Source organism: Cynocephalus volans, chromosome 3 (genome assembly GCF_027409185.1).
Source record: "Cynocephalus volans isolate mCynVol1 chromosome 3, mCynVol1.pri, whole genome shotgun sequence".
In the NCBI taxonomy this organism is placed as follows: domain Eukaryota; kingdom Metazoa; phylum Chordata; class Mammalia; order Dermoptera; family Cynocephalidae; genus Cynocephalus; species Cynocephalus volans.
In genome coordinates this window covers 11,156,650-11,167,849 of record NC_084462.1, presented here as the reverse complement: position 1 = coordinate 11,167,849, position 11,200 = coordinate 11,156,650, and positions in this window count along the sequence as shown.

Here is an 11,200-nt window from a genome sequence, read left to right as displayed (position 1 = left end):
ACTGTAATACTTTATAATCATGGAATGAGAACAATCTTCGTAAACATGATGTGAGATCGAGAAGTGTCCCTTCCCCTCCCTCCTGCACGAATTCATAGGTTTGACTGCATAAGAACTTTACAAAGTTTTTATGTTTATACTATCATAAACATATGTTAAAACATTATATATATAAACAATGTTAAAAGATTTTTTAAACCTTAGAATGGGAGAAAATTATTGTAGCATCTATAACTTATGAAATTCATATTCTTAACATAAACGTGCTCCTATAATCAGAAAATGTTACTTCTCTTCCCACCATGGGCAAAGGATATAAGAAGGAAACAAGTGACTGATAAACAGGTGATAAGTACTGAATCTCACTAGGTTCAGAAGAAATACAAGTAATACCTTTGAAATATCTGATTTTCAATATATTGATAAAAATTTGCATTGTGAAATAAGAAAGGAGATACTTCTATGCACTGATGTGGGGAGGTATGAATTTTTACAGTCTTTCTGTGCAATTTGTCAATATGAGAATTTTCATTGGGAGGGGCTGGCTGGTTAGCTCAGTTGGGGAAAACCAAGATTTTCTTTTGCAATTAAAAAAACTAAGCACACAACTTTGTCTTCCTTCCAGATCCCATTAAATAGGACAACAAAAAAGTTACCAAAAAGCAAAAACAAAAACAACCCCAGAAAGATGAGGGTCATCAGTGGATGAAAGAGTTAAATTTTGCAAAAGACAAAAGTTTGAACAGCATTCATGAAATGTAGCAGAAGCTGCTACCTGAATTTTTTTTTTTTTAACTTTACCTGAAATGTTTGAATGGCAGAAGGATTTAATAATGGGAGCCAATCTACCTAAAACATTCCTAGAGAAGTTCAGGCTTGGCGTTGACTTGTGTAGAGGCTGGGGATAACAAGGAGGTATGATGACAAGGCTGTTAAAAGCTTTTCTTTGTGAAAATTATATTACTAGCCCTTGCCAACGGCTTCCCCACTCCACCCTGTCTTCTACAAGTAAATTGAATGGGACCTTTAATTTATACCATTCACAAAAAAATGAGTTCTAGGTAAAAACAAAAACAAAAACAAAAAACCTAAAAATGAAAGTAAATTACTAAACAAAAGTATTAGAAAATATAGTAGGACATGTTTATGACTTTGGTGTTGGGCACGTCTTTCTACATTAGACACAAACACCATAAAGGAAAAGGTTTATGAAGTTGATGACATCAAAAGATAGCATGCTTTTTAAGAAGTTGAAAGATAAGCAACAGGAAGACAGAAACGTTTTTGCAATGTAATACACAGGGAAAGATTTAAGGACACCTATGAATAAGTAAAGGTCAGCTAAGCAAGTATAAAAATGTGAAAAGGATAAGAATGGGCAAATCATAGAAGAAATACAAATGGCCTATAAATAAGTCCCTGCTTAACCTCACTAGTATTAAGAATGCAAATTTAAACATTGTAATATCAAATATTGGCAGTGGTGTGGAGAAATAAGTACACTCATCACTGCTACTTTGGAGGCAGTAAAGATTTTGAAATGTTCACTACTATTGCTACTTTTGAGGGCAGTATAGTTAATACATGAAACATTAGAAACAATTTCCATCAGTAGAGTCATGGCTAGAAATTATAAGCAGCACAACACATCACATTGTACCCATAAATATACATGATGATTATTTATCATTTAAAAATAAATTTTAAATTCTATGCAGCAGTTTTAAAAAAAGGGCATAATATAGATTTCATTAAAAGACTTACTGGTTGAAAGGGAACATTTTGAAGAATAGTATTATATATTTAAAAATATATTTCTGTTGCATTTATATAAGTATGCAAATACTTAGGAAAAGTGAACAGACACCCAACTGATAAGTGTTTCTTCTGAGGAGGGAATGGGATTGGATGTTCTGGTCAAAGGTGGATAAAATTGAACTTATGGAGAACTTAGCGCAGCTAGAGTGAAGAGTTGATGGCCTAAATTAAAACAAATTTTTGGAATTTGGGGACTCATTGACTTACCAACGCTTCCCATTCTGGGAAACAAACCTACAGTGAGAATATCCAAAGAATTCCTTGCCATTTACCTAGGGTAATCAAACCATGTTATTATTAAATGTGAACAGATAGCTAAGGATCATCACATGTGAAATAAATTATCAGCACAATAAAGACCAAGAGACAGACTAAATCCAGGGTGGGGAAAGTCATAAGATAATAGAAAAAAACAGAAAAATTATCTTAGTCTGACATTTGAACAGTTGCATTTTAAACAGTGGGAAGCTATAAAAAAGGAGGGAACAACTAGATTACAAAACTAAGAATTAAAAAAATAAAATTACTGCTGTAATAAACTTAACAAAGATCTCAAAGACAATTAAGGAAACTCTCCAAGTACATAAATTAAAAAGACAGAAAATGAGGAACAAAGAGGGACATGGAAATTTAGAAGGTCCAACACCTGACTATATTCCAGGAAAAAAAACGGAAAATATAAGAAGGTATTGAATAAATGTTTTAGAATCTTTCCAAACTGAAGGAAGGCATGAGTGTTCAGCTTGAAAGAGCACGCTAAATATTGGACAGGCTGAGTTGGGAAAACCACAATAGGAATAAAAGAAAACATCCAGAAACTTGCTTGTGGAATTTCAGAATACTAAAGATGAGGACATTCTAAAAGCTTTCAAAAAATGTCTAGGTCACCTAAAAAAGACAAATAATCAAGCTAGCTTTAGCCCTCCCTCCCATCAGCAATATTTGATGATAGGATACAGAATATCACCTTCCAAGTTACAAGGTAAATTACTTTGAACCTAGAAGTCTATACCCAGCCAGTAATAATTAAAGTATGAGGCCAAATATTGATATTTTTGGACATGCAGTTTATTTCAGTTTACTTCCTCATGTCCTTTGTTAGGGTTTTAAAAGCTTAGCTCTAGCAAAATGTGTATAGAAAAGGAAGAAACAGCAGTACAGTCTTCAGTAAACAATGGCTCCAACCCAGAGTGGTGCTGGTGATAACTAGGATGATTACTCTTCAACAAGCATAAAAAGCAACCAGATCAAATTACAGGTAGCCTAAGAATTCAGGGACTCAGTGAAGAAATTCTTCATGAAGAATGATATGGGTTCCATTAAACAGAATTCATATGAAGCTGGAAGATCTTAGCAACAGGGTAGTGGCAAATTTTGTTCTTAGGAAGGAGAGAGGCAGTTATTGGCTCTGGGAAAAACAAAGAAAAAGCCATACCAGATATCATGGTCTCAATATGAAGCAAGTTCCCATAAAATATGGCATGATTTTGGAAAGCAACTAGAACATGGAAAAAGAAAATTCATTTGACTGATATTAGAATAATCTCCTTTAAGTGGGTACTGGGACCATAACATTGGATCTGCAGAGAAGGAAATATAATCTTCACACATTACTTGGCTCTTGCTCTTCAGAGAATAATATTTACATGGTGATAGTAATACAATGCTATTTTATTTTCTATATTTAAAATATAGAGACAAATCGCTAAAGTATATCTATACCATAAACATCTACTTAACAGTGTAAAAGGAAAATATAGCTGATAAAATTGGATGATAAAAGGTAGATGGAGAAATGACAAACTGAAGCAAGGATAAGGGGCTATAGTATTCTCATCGTACATAGAGAGGATTCAAGAGATCTGTCTAAAGTTGATAGAATAATAAATATAGATTAGCTATATTTCATGTTAAAATATAACGGAGCAGCTAACATGGAACACTTGGTGCGATGAGTTAAATCCTCATCTTTCAAAAGAAAGATTCAGAAGGAATATATGAAGTTAATAAATCCAGAAACAGCAACTGTAGTCAGGATTGGCAGAAACCAAATTCAAATTCGTTTAGGGAAAAGGTGTTTGTTGGCCCACGTAACTATAAAGTGTAGAGCACAGCCTCAGACAAGCTGGATTTAAGTGCCTGAACTTATCAGAGTTGTAACTCAGCTTTGCTTTCAGGTGTTTCATTCTCTCCAGGTTCTGTTTCTTGGTGGGAAAGAAATGGCATCTGATAATAGATCTAGAAGGTCCTTAGAGTTTTTAATGTCTCTTTCTTTTTTTTTTTTTTTGTCTTTTTTGTGACCGGTCGCACCGTGCCCAGCCAGTGAGCACACCGGCCATCCCTATGTAGGATCCAAACCCGTGGCGGGAGCGCTGCTGTGCTCCGTGCTCCCAGCGCCACACTCTCCCGAGTGCGCCACGGGGTTGGCCCTAAATGTGTCTTTCTCTCTGCCTCTGTCTGCCTCCATGTCAATCCCTGGTGGGGCCAGGGGTTATAATTTTTTACAGCTTAGGCTGTGTGCCCACTCTGGACTAATCATTGGGTCCATGGTATGGAGCACTCTGCCCAGCCTGGGTCTATCTCCTCTTTGTCAGGGAAATTAGATTACTGAACTCACCACTTCACAAAAATCCCATGGATTGGGGGCCAGGTGGAGGTGGGTTGAGAATCGGTTCTCATAAGTGCAAAACTGAACTGACATGAGGCTACTTAAAGACATTCATCCCACTTACTGTGAATATTCTTATCTTTTGCTGCAGAAACATTAACTGATTAAAGGGTGCTTGCTGCCTCAGACCCTGTTGTAAGGGTTAAGTTAAATATCGATGGGCTAAATGTACACAGTACAAAGTGATTTGTAATTAAGCTGTCTTGCCAGTAATCCTGAGAGGGCTGCATGCTAGCCAAAACAACCCCCACAGCAAGACGCTGGGGATGGGGTCACAAGAAATGGCTGAGCCTCACCTAGACTTTACTTGCCAGGGGATTTCAAGAGAGTCCTTTTTAAGACCCCAAGAAGGCCTTCCTCACAGAAGGTGTCGGGTAGAAACAACGCACGGAAATTGAGGCTGTTTACATATATAAAGTATCCATATGGCAGACCTGACCTACAAAGAATGTGACTTTCAAGTAAGGAAATTTAATTTTCCCAGGAAGAATGATAGACTGGTGTATTCCCACGAGGAGGCAAGTTTGAATATATGTATGAGGACTCTTTAAAAATATTTTCTAACTTCTGAATTTAACAGGGTGGAACCAAGACATCTCTGTTTGTTTCTCCTTTCTGAAACTAAGTTAAAACAAGAAGAATACGAAACAGATGTGGAAGCTCCACCTTTGGTGAAGTGAAGAAACATCTATAATTCTGGGCTTCAAAAACCAAAAATAAGGGCTGCTAAATGTAGTGAGAATCCTGGGAAAGGAAACTGCTGTTGCACCAAAGAGCACAAAATTCCCCCAAAGAAGTGGTGCCTCTGTAAGGGCAAAAGAAAGGGCACCTTGACTGGAGCCACAGTATCACTGTGAACGGTCTGGCTTTAGAAGTGTCCCTAAACACTATTTGCAATTATAGAGTGGCAGGGATTAGTAGGAAAAGGGCTCAATGAAGAAACATGAGTGTTGAAAAGGCAATTTTATCATGTGACAGAGGAGAGAAAATACTGCCAATGATGTGCAGGGCTGCAAAGTAAAGGCTAAATTCTTGCTACTCAAAGTGTGGGCCATGGACCAGCAGCATCAGCATCAGCAGCACCTGAGAGTTTGTTAGAATTCTCGGATGTTGGGCCCTATCCCAGACCTAACAATTCTGAATCTGTATTCTTACAAGATCCTCAGGTGATCTATACACATTAAGGTTTGAGAAATTCGCTAAAACAAACTTCCTGCTAGTCTGAAGTACTGCCCTTTTTGATAAATAACTAGTTCAGGAAGAGCTCCCCTCATTCAAAAATTTATAAATCCAGCCTTTCACAGTCCTATTCAATAATGGTAGATGCAAATGTACAGAACTTCCCTGTACTAAAACTGAATAAAAAGAAATAGTGTGACAGCCTCATTGAAAATGGAAAGTGGTACCACTTCATATCACATACTTAAAAATGAAACACAGAAGCTGAAAGAACATACTAGCATCTTTGGCACTATCTGCCCTCTGGTAAAGTAGCATAATGGACGAAAAAGTAGATGGACGTAATTCTGAAAAACTCCTGCTATATCCTGACCTGAGGGTCAAGGTGTAGGTAGCACTGGACAAAGGTACATAAAATTCCTCTTAGAATCCCTCTTCACTCTAGATAGGTACTAGGTTGGTAAGGAAAGGCAAGTTGGCAATATCTATTAAAATATACCCACTTTTTGACAAAATAATTTATCCTCAAAATATTGGTAAAACTTTTCAAAATCATATGTATAAGAATGTTAATTTCAACATGTTAATGTTAAAAAACATTGTTTAAACATTAAAAATTCTAGGTCCATAGTGATTCCTGCCCTCTCTAAATGCTTACCTGAGATCTGCACTTCTGGCAAAGATGGAGTTATAGGGAATGGTTTAACCTCCCACCTGAAATACTAAAAAAACTGGAAAAAATATATGAAAGCTTGGTGTTCAAGACAATGGACATAAGGCAATGAAAGAATAATTCATGAGAAATGGGAAGTAAATGAGGTGAGTCATAACGATTTTTCCAGATTACTGACTGGAGAGTTTCCAGGTTGTGGTACAGGTCTCCCTGAATTGAGGTGATGGAAATGGGAGCTGGGAGATCAATGTGGCTAGAGTTCACAGGATATAGTGCCTGAGAAGAGAGTGCTCTCAGATAAATAAAGCCCAGAAATCTGCATAGCGTTCCTCCTCTAGTTTTTACCTGAGTAATGATAAGAAGGTGGATGTGAGGAAACTACCTGAAGTGGGGGAAAGAACTGATAGAACTACAAGGAGAAACAGACAAATCCACAGTTATGATTGGAGATTTCAACATGGCTCTCTCAATAGGACACGGAGACAGAAAACCAGTGAGGATAGTAAAGACTTGAAGAACACTATTAGCCAACTTGGCCTAATTAACATTTATAGAACAGTCCACACCAAGAACAGTAGAATACACATTCTTTTCAAATGCACCCAAAACATTTACCAAGATAGACCATGTTGCAGGCCTTAAAACAAATCCTAATAAATTTAAAAGAATTCAAGTCATACAAAATAATTTTTTGAGCAGATGAAATTAACTTAAAAATCAGTAACAGAAAGATAACTGGCAAATCACCAAATATTTGGACCAAAATTGCACACTTTTCAGTAACCCATGGGGCCAAACAAGAAATCAAAGGGGAAAATGGAAGTACTTTGAGTTGAATGAAACTTGGAACACAGCATACCAAAATGTGTGGGGTGCAGCTAACACAGTACTTAGAAATATAATAGTACTAAATGCCTGTTTTATAAAAATATTTCAAATTAGTGACTTCAACTTTCACCTTAATAAATTAGAAAGAAAGAGAAATGAAATCCAAAGTTAGCATGAGAATGGAAATAACAAAAATAAAAATGGAAATCAAGAAATAGAAAGCAGAAAAACAATAGTTGGTTCTTTGAGAAGGTCAATAAAACCAATAAATCTTCATTCAGACAAATCAGGAAAAAAAAAAAAAGAGAATATACAAGTTACCAATATCTGGAATGGCAGAGGGTGACAGCACTATAAATTTTATAATTATTAAGTAAATGACAAAAGAATTTTATAAATCTTATGTAAATAAATTTGACAACTTCATTAAAATTTAAAAATTTCTTGAGTCAAACTACCAAAGTTTACTCAAGAATAGATAATCAGAACAGTTCTATAACTATTAAAGAAATAAAATTTGTGATAAATTTAAAAGAATTTTAATTCTTTAAAATATTTTCAGATATCTCTTTTATTGCTAGTTTAATTCTATTACATTCAAGGGATATACTTTGTATGATAACTAATTTTTAAAAATTTATTAATATTTGTTTTATGGTCTGTCTTGGGGAATGTTTCATGTGCAGTTAAATATAATGTGTACTCTGCTCTTGTTAAGTGGAATGTTTTATAGATGTAAACTAGGTCAAGTTGATTGATCATGTCATTCAGGTCTTTCATATCCTTACTGATTTTCTGTCTACTTGTTATTTTATTTTATTTTGTCGATATACAATGTGGTTGATTATTGTGGCCCATTACCGAACTGTCTACTTGTTCTATTAATTATCAAGAGAAGTGATGAAGTCTCTAATCACACTTGTGGATTTGTCTTTCAGTTCTGTCCATTGTTCTTTCTTGTAACTTGTACCTCTGTAATCCAATGCATATACATTTAGGATTGTTATGTTTTTCTGGAAAACTGACCCCTTTCCATTAAGTAATGTCTCTCTTTATCCCTGAATATATTCCTTGTTCTGAAGTCTACTTCATCTAACATACTGATTTCAGCTTTTTGTTAGCGTTTGCACGGTCTGTCCTTTGCCCACTATTTACTTTTATCTATGCCTTTATATTTAAAGTGGGTTTCTGGTAGACAGGATATATAGCTGGGTCCTGCTTTTTCATTCAATCTTACAGTCGCTCTGTCTTTTAACTGGTAAGCTTAGAACACTAACATTTGATGTAATTTTTTATATAGTTGAATTAAAATTTATCCATCCCGTTAACTCTTTTCTAATTGTTCCATCTGTTCTTTGGTTTTTATTCCCTCTCTGCCTTCAACTGTGCTGAGCATTTTTAATTTTCTTATTTTATCCTAATAACTATTTACATCATTTGAAAATTTTTACTCTAGGATTTATAATAGATTTTAATTAATACATTTTTAATTAGACTATACCTTCAAATAATATACCACTTAACATGTAAATATCTTATATAATGTATTCCCATTTTCTCCCTCCCATTTTTTGTGCTTCTGTCATATATTTTTACATAAGCTATGAACACATTTTTTACTCATTGTTTTAGATAGCAAGTTATATTTCAGATTAAAGAACAATTATTTTACCTTCATTTATTCCATCTCTCTTCATATCTTTGTGTATATCCAAGTATCTGTTGTTTCATATTACTTCTTCAAACTTCATTTAAAATTTCTTGTACAGTAGGTCTTCTGGTAATGTATTGTTTTGTTACTCTGAGAAAGTCTTTTTCTGTCAATTTGAGAGTTTTTTTTTTTTTTTTTTCCCAGTACTTTAAGGGTATCTACATTGTCCTCTAGCTTGCACTGTTTCTGATAAGACTGCTGTAATTCTTCCTTATCTTTGTTTCTCTGTATGTAATATCTTTTCTTCCCCCTCGGGCTTCCTTCAGATTTTCTGTTTTCAGCAGTTTGAACGTATGCCTAGGTATATTTCGTGTGTGAGTCCCTTTGGTATTTATCTTTTTTTGTGTTCTCTTAGCTTCATAGAGTTGTGTTCTGGGGTCATTAACTTTGGAAATTTCTTGGCCATTATTTCTTCAAGTATTTATTCTGCCCCATTTTCTCACTCTATGCCATCTGAAATTCCAGTTACATGTGTGTTGAACCAATAGATACTTACCCACAGCCCTTGGACACTCTATTCTTTTTTGTCCCCTTCCTCCCTCCCGTTGTACTTTGGTGGGTAATGTTTATTGACCTATCTTCAAGCTCACTTTTCCTTTGCTGTGTCAAGTATACTAATAAACTGATGAAAACATTGTTCATCTGTTACTATGTTTTTCACTTCTATTTCCATTTGATTTTTTCTTATGGTTTTCATCTCTCTGCTCAAATTACCCATCTAATCTTACCTGTTGTGCACATTTTATATTACAACATTTAACATATTACTCATAGCTATTTTAAATTCCTTGTCAGATAGTCCAACAGCTATGTTATTTTTAAGTTTAGCTCTGAGATGGGGAAGTATTGATTTCTCTTGCATTTTTTTTTTTTTTTTTCTGAAAGCCAGGTATCTCATATAGGGCAATAAAAACAAAGGTAAATAGATTTAATTACTGGAAAGGGCATGTCTTTCCTTCTACTAAGCTTTTAGTATGTGTATGGGGGCAGGGGAAGTTACATTAATATAGTCAGGAATTGGGCTAGGTTTAAGATTTATTGTTGCTGGGGTTACCCTAAGTTTACCACAGGCTTCACATACCACTAGTGATTTCTTATTTTTAGGGTGAGGGCTGGTTTTCTCAAGGTTTATCTCAATGTCTGGGTCATCTCCAGGTTTATGTGTGCCCTTTGGATTATGACTCAGAGACAGTCCAGCTATACTGTTTTCACTTTTTCATTTAAATATTTATTGAGTGCTTACCACTTAACTATGTGCCAGTCACTGCAGTAAATGCTGGAAGTTGTAACTCTCCAAATACTCTGCCATTATTTCATGCATTTGTACTTTTCTCGCTGCTTTCAATAGCCTTTTGTGTGCCTAATAAATTCCTGTTCTTCCTTTAATTCTATCACCATCTGTAAAAGCGATCCCTGTCTACATATTCTCCATCACCGTGGAGTTCATCCTCCTCTTCTCCATGCTACCTGTTTACCTTATACCTATTCCTGTATTTCAGCATCCTATATTCCCTAGTAAACTGTAAGTGCTTGTGTGCAAGAATAGTGTCTTATTAGCTTATACATCCTATTAGCTTATATAATCACTTATAGCAGTGATTGGTACACAAATAGATTCATGCACAACAAATGTGCAGCAAAATGTTTGCTAAAGGAGAACTGGAAATCCACAGGTGTCTCTTAGAAGCAAAATACTGGCATAATGGGCTCTCTGACACCAGTCTAGTGATAAAACAAAATACTTTTGTCAATTAAGTTTTCAGGATTTTAAAAAAGAACAAACGATTTTTCTTAATTTGGATGCATTTTTAAAACTCATGTAATGCAAAAACATTAAAACAAAGATTTCAATTCTTTAGGAATTAACTAAGTTCCTAGTAGTTGAGAGCACACACGTGCCTGGAGTTACTTTACTTTCATGGTACCCTCAGAAGTGCTTTTAAGAACCGAAGAGGAGGAGTTTTGAGTGAATGAGCCAAACAAGATAAAGTGAGGATTTTGGCTAGGTCATAAACAAAGCAGTGATAAGCAATTCTCACAACCAATTCCAAGTTAGATTTTATTTTGTAATGTATTGTCATTCCAATGCATTCTTGAAATCCCCAAGATGGGCAAGAAATACAATAAACAATGAGAGAATATTGATGAAAGTAGGTGACCGTGGGCAGGGCATCCTCTTGCTCCTCCCCACTCTTCAGGTATATGACCACTGACCTGAAACCAACCTCTGTGGCAGATTGGCAGAGGAATTAACAAGGTAGAGAGAGAGAGGTGTGTGTGTGTGTGTATAAAAGGGGAGGAAGGAAACACATGCTTCTCCATG